Genomic DNA, 9,847 nt, shown 5'->3' on the forward strand with positions numbered 1-9,847 from the left:
AAAGGGAGATTTTTACTTCCAGCCAAGATGGATTAACAGGGACCAGATTTACCCACATGTGGAGGTTCTTACTGACACCAGCTGGGTCCTACTATTCAATTCAATTCTGATACTACTCAGAGTTAGTGCAGACCCGATAGGTCTGAGGGCTCAGTCCCAAAAGACTACCCCACTTCAGAGGTCATTCACAAGTCTTGAGCCACTGGTACTTCTAACTGACCAGCTATAAATCAGGGGATCCCATGACCCCTCCTCTGGCTTGATAATTTGCTAGAATGGCTCACAGAACTCCGGACAACACCTTACTTATTTTACTGATTTATTACAGAGGCTTGTGGGTAAAGTTGTAATATTTCCAGAATATCTCACCTGGCTTTAGTGCATCTGCATATCAACAGGCATTCCTCAGGGGTGGAGAATGTAGTTCATCTCCATATCAGTGGGTGATTACCTGGGCAACCGAGGGCTTATCTGAACCTGAGAGGTTAGGGGGAGGTCTTGCTTGCTTCTGCTGGAGCAGGAAAGAGATGGCCCCAGACTGCATTTTGTAAGCAATAAATGAGTTTTAAACTTTATTTCTCCCTTTGACTGATTTCAGTTTTAGAGATATTTTTCCCTGGGATTTCTTCTCCCCAGAGTTAAAAGGCTACAACTCGGGAACAGCCAAATGAGAGTGATGCATGGAAGGTGTGTATGTGGGAGGTGCAGGGGCATAGAACTTCCATGCCGCCTTCTAGCACATCACCCTCCTAGCAAGTCAATGTGTTTACCAAACTGGAAGCTATCAGGACCGCTTGTAGGAGAATTTTTTTTTTAATGTTGTGCAAGATTTTATTTAAGAGCCTGTTATAGACCAAAATGTAAGGACAGAAAGCTGACTGTCCCATAACTAAAGTTTAGAGAGGCCTAACTGCTGCACATCCCCCTGCAATTGGGGCCCAGAGAGCTGAACACCAGTTGACATTAAGCATGGTCAGGGAGGTAAAGAGCCAGGTGAGTGATACCTGGCTCCACCTCCACCCACCCAAGTTTCAGAGGCAGATTCCATTCCAGCCTAGTCCCAGGGGGAGGAGTTGGGGGATGATGGGGAGGCTGGGGATAGGCTATGGGACGACCCTCCTTGTGAGTTTTGAAGTTAATTTACTAAAAAGATTAGTGGAGCCTCAGCTTCAAGTCTGTGACAATGATGTGGCTTCATGGGACAGGCTAGGTGAGGCTGGCGGGCTATTGTAGGTGGCAGTTCACCACTCCCAGGGCTGACCTGAGAATGTGCTATGACTGGCAGTGCCTCAGAGGAAGCAGATTCAGTCTGGGGTGGCTGCACTGATGACACTGTGCGTTGAAGCAACTGGAGTGCTCTGATCAGGAACAGTGCTGTTTTCTTTGCCATTCTGAATTACTGAATGTCTATCCACTGTAGTTCTTTCACTGCAAACATAGGTATTTTGCCGTGTCATTCCTCCAGATGCTGTATTACTACTCGGGAAAGTGGAGCTTTTCTTGCGCTCCCAAATATCCACCTTATTGGGATTGCTTGTATCCCCAAGCATAGGACTGGCTGGAGCGATTCCTTTTCCTCCACCAGCAGTGCCACCTGGTTTCTGGGAGGGAATTCCATCTTCGTTAAGGTCACTATCTGCAGTGCTAGTCTGACTCCTTTTTGGATATGCCACAACTGAAGGAATAGCTGGTCCAGCATGGTCACTATACTGCCTCTCCTTCTGGCTTGAAGAAATACTCCTTTGCACTTTGTGGTGAGGAGACTGGCCAATACTGTGGTTGAGATCACTGCTTGGCCTCACCTTAGCGAGTGAAAGATTGCTGCTAGAGCTGGAGTCACTAGCATCCAGCTCTGAAGCTTTTCTCCCCAACAACAAATACGTAGCTGTGATTTCATCATATTTCATTTTGCTAAGAGATTCTTGAATTTCTTCTTGTGAGTATCCCATTCCCACCATAATATCTATTCTTTTCTGGTCTGAGATGTCCAGTTCTGGTTCAACAAATGTTTTAAGTTCATCTTCCTCATGCCCTGTGTTGACCCACCTGTCCTTCATGATTTACTCTAGAATGCCTCGTTTTATTGGATTTAGCACCAGGAAACAATTGAGAAGGTTTTCATAATCTGTGGAAATGTAGGAAGGGATTCTCTGTTTCCCTCTTCATACCCTCTCTCTCAGTTCCTTTAGGTCCTGTCCATCCAAGGGGAGAAACCACTGACCAAGGTGTAAAGAGTGACACTGAGCATGTCCACTTCTGGCCTGTCATATTTCTTGCCCTGGAAGAGCCCTGGGGCTGCAGATGGAGGACTGACACAAAACATATCCAGTTTACTGCCAACAGTTAATTCATTGCTAAAACCAAAGTCGACTCTTTTAATGTTCATATCAGCATCTAACAATAGATTTTCAGCCTTGAAGTCTCTGTGAACGATTCGCTTTTGGTGGCAGTATTGGACTGTAGACACTATCTGTCTAAATTTAGCTCTTGTTTTTTTTCCTTCATTTTTCCATGTGCAACCAAATAGTCAAACACTTCACCTCCACTTGCATACTCCATGATTAGGTAGGGTGTTTTGTCAGTTTCAATGAACTCAAATAACTTCACTAGAATTGGATGATTTAAAATCTGTATTATTCTTACGTCTCTGAAGAGCTTTTGTAGACTTGTTGGATTCAACTGAGTTTTGTCATTACTTTTATTGCAACCTCTCTGCCTGTAAGGATGTATCTTGCCAATTTCATTCTTGCAAAATTCTCCTTGCTGATGAACAGTCTACAGTTTCCAATGTGAGGTGGTTCATCTGCACAGGAAGCTACAGAGTTTCTATACAGAGCTCCAGAGCACCCAGTGAGAGAGGTAGCTTCCTGTTGCCCATCTCCATGTGATGTGTGGTTCTCAGTGTCTCATTCGTTCACCGTTGGCAATGGGGTCCGAGTGGACATTTTACTTCACTTCACTTCTGTACAATGTGAGGGTAAAACAAAACAGCGTGGCCCCAGGGGGTCAGCGAGGGCAACCTTGAGTGCCCGGAGGGTGGCTCCCCTGCCCCATGGCCGCCTAGATCCCGGGCTGGGCCCGGGCTGTCCCCCAGCGGGTCCCAGGGCTCATGCCCCCCAGGCCCCATGCCCCCCAGGCCCCGGCGGCCACACTGAGGAGCCCCGTGGGCCCAGACCCCCTAACCTCCTCCACTGCCCTCGCCCGTCACGCCACGGATTTCAGCGCCGGGCCCTCCACAGAGTGCTGCCAGCAGCCCCCGGAGAGGAAGAGGATGTAGAGAAGATGCAGTGCGAGGCAGGCCGCTGTGGGCCACAGGTGCCGACCATGGAGGGAGCTGCGGAGGTGGCGCCTGCGCCCGGCTGCTCCTGTCCCTCCGGCTTGTTTTCTGCCTTGGCCTCCACCCGGTGGCCGCTGCCGCCGCTCCCGATACCTCAGAGCCTCGCCGTAGAAGAATTTTAGTAGAGCTCAATGTCCAGTGCCCTATTCCCCTCTCTGATGTCAGTGAGGGCAGGGCTGAATGTTCCAGCCCTTGGTTACTCGATCTTTCTGGTGATCAACCCCCACCTGAGGCTGTCTAGGGCCCCACCTTGTGTCATCTCATTAGCATAAACTCAGAGGTGATGAAAAGTCCCATTATGAATAACAAAAGACACACCTATCTTTTAGGAAATGCCAAAGATTTTAGGAGCTCTGTGCCAAGAGCCAGGGACAAAGACCAAAAATATTTATTATACCATACCTCCTAACTGAAACAACCCCAAAAGTGGGCAAAATATATGAAATAACAGTTTTCAAGACATTGGGTATCAAGAAAAAAAAAAAGGACAGTCATTCCTGATAGACAGGAACTGTATGAAGTGAGTCTTACGATTATTCCATTATAGCCTACATAAAATTTCCAGACCCCAGTGCACAGTGGGAGAACTCAGATGGAGCTCAACAGTCTCTAAAGTTGAGTAGACAAAGCTAGGAATTTGGGGAATCCAAAGCAGCTAGGTCCTTAGGGCAGACTAACAGAGAGGGGAGAGCCTCAGAGAAAATTCTGGACAGGAATAGTTCAGGTTTCCACAATCCAGAGTGGAAAACCTCATAATTCAGGGGGTATTGTGTAGAGTACTTGAAAAGGTTTTGCCTCAGTAATGGGCCTAACTTAGCCCTAGACTAAACACTGCTCTGTTTCTGTCTAGCAAACTTTAAAAATAAGACCCGAAAGGATCAGACTATTTCCAAGTAACTTAATCTTGTCCCAGAATAAAGATCAAGAATATTTTTAGGGATACAAAAATATCCAACCCACAAGATAAAATTCATGATGTTTGGCATCCAACAAAAAGTTAATAGGAATGCAAAGAAACAGGAAAATATGACACATAATGTAGAGAAAAATCAATCAATTGAAAAAGACCCATACATGACACAAAGGATAGAATCCACAAAGGATAGAAACAAGAAATTGTTAATGTAACTGTACTCTGTATGTTCAAAAATTAGAGGATAATTGAATATGTTAAGTTGAGATATGGAAGATATTTTAAAAGGCCCAAATTGGACTTCTAAAGATGAAAACTATAATGTCTTAGATGAAAAGTTCACTGGACGGTATTAATAGAAGTTTAGACATTGCTGAAGATTAGTGAACTTGAAAGTTTAACAAATGAAGTTATCCAAAAAGAAAGAGAGAGAGAAAAAGCTTAAAAAATTGAACAGAACATCAGTGAGATATGGTAAAACTTAAAGTGACCTAATATATGTATAATTGGAGTCTGCAAGAGTAAGGAATATCGTTAAGAGGAAATGGCTCCAAACTTCCCAAATCTGATCAAATAAACCACAAAGCAAAGAAATTCAATGAACCCCAAATGTAAGAAAAATGAAGAGAATTACACCAAGGCTTATCATAATAATCAAATATCCCAAGACCATTGGCAACAAAATAGACAAACTAATAAAAAATGGAATGATTTAAACAGATACTTCACCAAAGAGGATACATGATGACAAAGAAACATAGGATCAGATACTCAACATCACTAATCAATAGGGAAATGCAAAATGAAACTCCCAGGAGAGAACATGATGTGCCTTAGAACTGCTACAATCTAAGACTAACCATTCCAGGTGTTGCCAAGGATGTGGAGGAGATGAAATTCATACTACTGGTAGGAAAGTGAAATATTACAATCACTTTTGAAAACAGTATGAAATTAAGCATGTCTACCATATGATTCCACAATTCTTCTCCTAGGTATTTACCTGAGATAAATTAAAGAATATGTTCATACAAAGACTTGTATATGAAGGTTCAAGCAGATTTGTCATAATCTAAACTGGAAATGACTCACACGTCCATTAACAGATGAATGGATAAGTCAGTGGTAGTCTCTCCATACAATGGAGTACTTCCTAGCATATAAAAGAATGAACTATTGACACATCCAACAACATCGATGAATTTTGAAATAATTATGCTGAGTGCAAGAAGCTAGACAAAGAAGAGTACATACTATATGACTCTTATTTACATAAGATTCTAGGAAATGCAAAACTAATGCATAATGACAAAAAGCAGACCAGAGGTTTCCTAGGAATTGGAGGGCTTGGAGGGGAGAACAAATTAGAAAGAATAGGAAGAAATTTTTGGAGGTGATGGATAAATTTGTTATCATGATTGTGGTGATTGTTCCTTGGGAATGTAATTGTACACTTTAAATACGTGTGTTTTACTGCATATAATTTATACCTCAATAAAGCTGTTAAAAGATATATTAAAGTGAACTATAAATGTCTGCATTAGAAATAAAGCACATTTTGCTTAAGCAACAGAAGGTTGAGGTGGTATGTAGTAAAAACAAAAACATCATTAATAATTTCAAAGGTTCTGTTTAAGGCAAGGCATATCATAAACCTAGGTTTTTTAAAAATTTAATTTAAAATTAAAACCTAAATTAAATTTTAAAAATTAATGATGGGTCTGTGAGCTGCTACCCCAAGGTAAAGCCAAGGTTCATTAACCTCAGTTGGTCATTTTTCCCTCAGGAAAATATACTGCACTGGTGGATTTGTACGTATGTATAGTAATTACAGAGGGCTTCTGAAATTCTGTATACTGTGACATGTGGGGACACAAAGTACATTACTAAGTTTGACCACTAAGATACAACATGAAAAATGTGTTTAAAAAGAACATGTAAGGATCTCATAGGGGAAATTAAAAAGAAGAAACAGGTGATATGACATGAGGTGCTTGTTAAAGGCACTTTATACTTTCAGTTTAGCAGAAACACGAGATTGAACCTTGTTATTGGAATAATAATTACAAGATAATGAGGGGGAAATGTATCCTCTGTGACTACAACCCCCGTGTACACAGTAACAAAGAATTCCAAGAAGGAAGCATTTCTCTGGTTTAGAGTTGAGTATCCTTGTGTTGGCTGCAGGAGTTTTAAAGTAAAGAATGCAAAGCTCAGGCACTCCAAACCAGGTAGCCCACTTTGTGGGAACATGCAAATCAGGCAGGATTATGGGGTAGAGATGATACAGGTTTCTCTACCACATTCATCATTAGTTGGCTGATTTATTATTCAATCAATAAATATTCATTTATCTACCGGGCACTGACACTTGGCCAGGTGCTCTTCAGAATTCTGATCTAAAATTTAGCAAATTCTCCTCTATTTTCATCATCTTCTCTGAATGATCATTTCAATTTCTTGCCATAATGAAGCAATAGACGTCCCTTAGGGGTATAGTGTCTTCTGCAGACCTTTCAAATGGAGGACCTACCTAAACATCCTCCTTCCTCCCTACTGCCACTCCCAGCACCGTTTCCTCTCCTTTTTATAAAAAGCCTGCTCCTCGGACAATCAACCTTCTTCTTATAATCCCTCATGCTCCCTCCAGCAATCATCTATGGCCCCTCATTCATGAAAGACTAAATGTGTAGCTCAGGCTTTCTCCACCCTAACTCCTGCCACCATCCTGAGTCATTTCAGCACAAGCTTGGGTAACCCACCAACTAGTCATCCAACTCCTTGAATGCCTCCTCTTTGGTAAGTTCCCCTTTTCCATCCCAATAGCCCACTGCCAAGTCACACCTTGATCAGGAGCTGCATCATATCAGCAACACTAACTCACATACAGCCCCTTCCAGCCACAGCTTCTATCCTTTTAGTTCAAGTACTTGAGGCATAACATTTTGCCTCTTTCCCTCCTTCCTTCTTTTTTTCTTTTGTTGTCTAAACTTTTTATTTCTTTTTTTCTTACCTTGTTTTATCTAGGGCACACAGTAAAATAATGAACAGGTAAGATGTACTAATAGAGTTTCTCTGAAAATCTAATACAAATATTGTTCTTCTCTCAATCTCCCAGGCAAACTTCCCAGTCTAAGCCATCATTCTTTCACTTGTTAACTAATCTAGCCTCCAAAATAGACTCCCCAATTCCACTCTGTTCCTCTCCATTCTTTCTGCACTTAATAGCCAGAGTAATCTTTAAAAAACACAAGCTAGGGTATGTCATTGCTTTCTTTAAACATCTTACTGGTTTATGATTGAACTTAGACTAAATCCTAAAACTTTAACAGAGCTTCAGGCCCTTCTTTCCTCCCTCAGTTTTTTTCACACTACCTTCTTTCATTTCCTGAGGACAAAGCTTTCCTGCAGCAAATCCTTCTCCGTGGCTGTTTCTTCTGCCGAGAGGGCTCTTTGCCTCACATTTTGCCTAGAGCACTCCTATTTATCCTTCAGGTTTCAGAACTTTCCCAGACAAGCCCTCCCACAACACTAACATTCATTCAACTCTCCTTTTAAATATTTCATTTAACTCTTCATTTTTCCTTCAGAACACTTACTACCTTTTGTAATCACATATAGTCATTTATGTGACTACTCAATATACATCTCTCCCACTGTATTAAAAGCTCTGTGTTCACCCCACCATCCCTAGCCATGGCATTTTGCCCGGAAAATAGTGTGCTCTTAATAAATATTTATTGAATGAATAAACAGATGAATGAGGACATAAAGATGAATAAGACACAATCCTGGCTCAGAAAATGCACTCAACAAATCTTTCCTTCCAGTCTCAGTGATTTGTTTTCCTTACCAGGATGAGAAATGGCAGTAAACAGCAAGATGACATCCATGATCCCAGCTTCATATTCCTTAGTGAGAGGACCTGGCTAGGTCAGAAATTGACTAATATAAGCAATTATAGCAGCCTGAATCTAGGCCTGAAAATGGCAGAAGAAGCAGGATCAATTGGGGCAAGAAACTAAATGCAGAATTTATTCACTACCTATTCAAATCCAGAAGCTAGGAAAATAAAAATACCCCTGATTGGAATTTATCAATTTGCATTTAGACCTAAATAATTCAATCCTTACATTCCTTTTCACGTATTTGCCTTTGCTCCCTTAATTTTTCTAAAGTAGTGTTTATATGAATGACTAAGAGAAAGATCCAGGCTTTCCAAAGAAAAACAAATGACAGCAACTGTCAGCTTCCCAAGTCTGGAGCAGCCAAGGTTACTTGAAGAGAAATGTGAGTCCTACAAGTTTAAATGCAGGTTGAATGGCAGATGTTGGTTCCTTTTTAGAGATTCCACCTTTCCTCCAGGCTTAGATGATAAGCCATCTCTTCTATGTAAGGATTCCTATGCCTGTGCCCTGAATCCCAGCCTCCCCTTCCCCCCCTGAGACCTTCACTTTGTACCTTCTGCCTTGTTCTCTCTCTAGTGGAAATATCCCCTTGAGCTATAAATATGCTTGTGTCTCCTTCCCATGACTTTGAATTATCCTCTGGCTACTATGTCATTTATATTTTCCTTTCTCATTAAAGCATCTCCATTTTCATACTTCACACCCTTAAATGCACAGTAATCTGGCTTCCACTCCACCACTCAAAAGGATCCTCTATGAAATTTGTTCCTGACAAACCCAAAGAGCATTTTCTAGACTTTATCCTGTGGTGTGCCAGTAAACACTGGGCAACCGCCTTCTCGGAGCAGGAGTTGGAGGTCCTGGATTGGTAGTGTACCCCACGTTCAGTGGGGCACATACACTCACCAGAGCTGATGTCAGCTACCAACTTGCTATCAAATGGCTTGCAAAACTCATGAAAATTTAACATAGGCACTGAGCTATTATGAGCCTGCCAAACCCTCTGTTATGCGGGAATCTATTGATCACTTCTTATTTCAACTTTACATTCTTTTGTAATTCCATAACACCACTATCTTTGAGACCCTCCTTCTTTTTTAACCATTTTTTTCCCTACTATGCTCTTGGCTCTTCTCCTGCCTGACATTCCCTGGAGGCTGGCTTCTTTCTTCTCAACAACTTTCCTGGTAGAATCAAATTAAGTCTTATAGTTTCAAACATATATCCCTTATATAAAAGCTCTACCCTAACTGCCTGGTGGATAGCGCCACTGAAGATCAGAAAGACTTCTAAACCCCAAATGTTATAATCTTTCCCATAATCTGGCTTCACTACCTCTATTTAATCAGTAAAACACTGCTTTCTCTCTTAAATAATTATTGAATTCATCTCTGCCTCTCCATTCCTATCACTTCGGTTTTTTCTAAGAGCGGGAATCAATCCATAAGATTCAAAGTTAATGATGTCCTTCCCTAGTGTCAAATTGTTCAGTGGGTCACCACTCACTGGTAGTATTCCTCAAGATGCAGATTGTATTCTAAGGGGAAAAAAGAGGTTTTGCAGTCAAGTAAGTCTATGAGTCACTAAATTAAACAAAGCAAAGTTTTGTTTTGTTCTGTTTTGACTTTTCAGGACCTTTAATATGCTATGTGCATCATGGATTTCTGAGAGGAAAGGAATTTGTAGGGA

General features: G+C 41.5%; 1 pseudogene; it reads right to left on the reverse strand.

Annotated features, from left to right (window-relative positions):
- Window positions 1-1,271: 1,271 nt before the first annotated feature.
- Window positions 1,272-2,945, reverse strand: LOC118910106 (MAP/microtubule affinity-regulating kinase 3-like; annotated as a pseudogene).
- Between the last annotated feature and the right edge of the window lie 6,902 nt (window positions 2,946-9,847).

The sequence above is a fragment of the Manis pentadactyla genome, chromosome 3 (genome assembly GCF_030020395.1).
Source record: "Manis pentadactyla isolate mManPen7 chromosome 3, mManPen7.hap1, whole genome shotgun sequence".
Lineage (NCBI taxonomy): Eukaryota > Metazoa > Chordata > Mammalia > Pholidota > Manidae > Manis > Manis pentadactyla.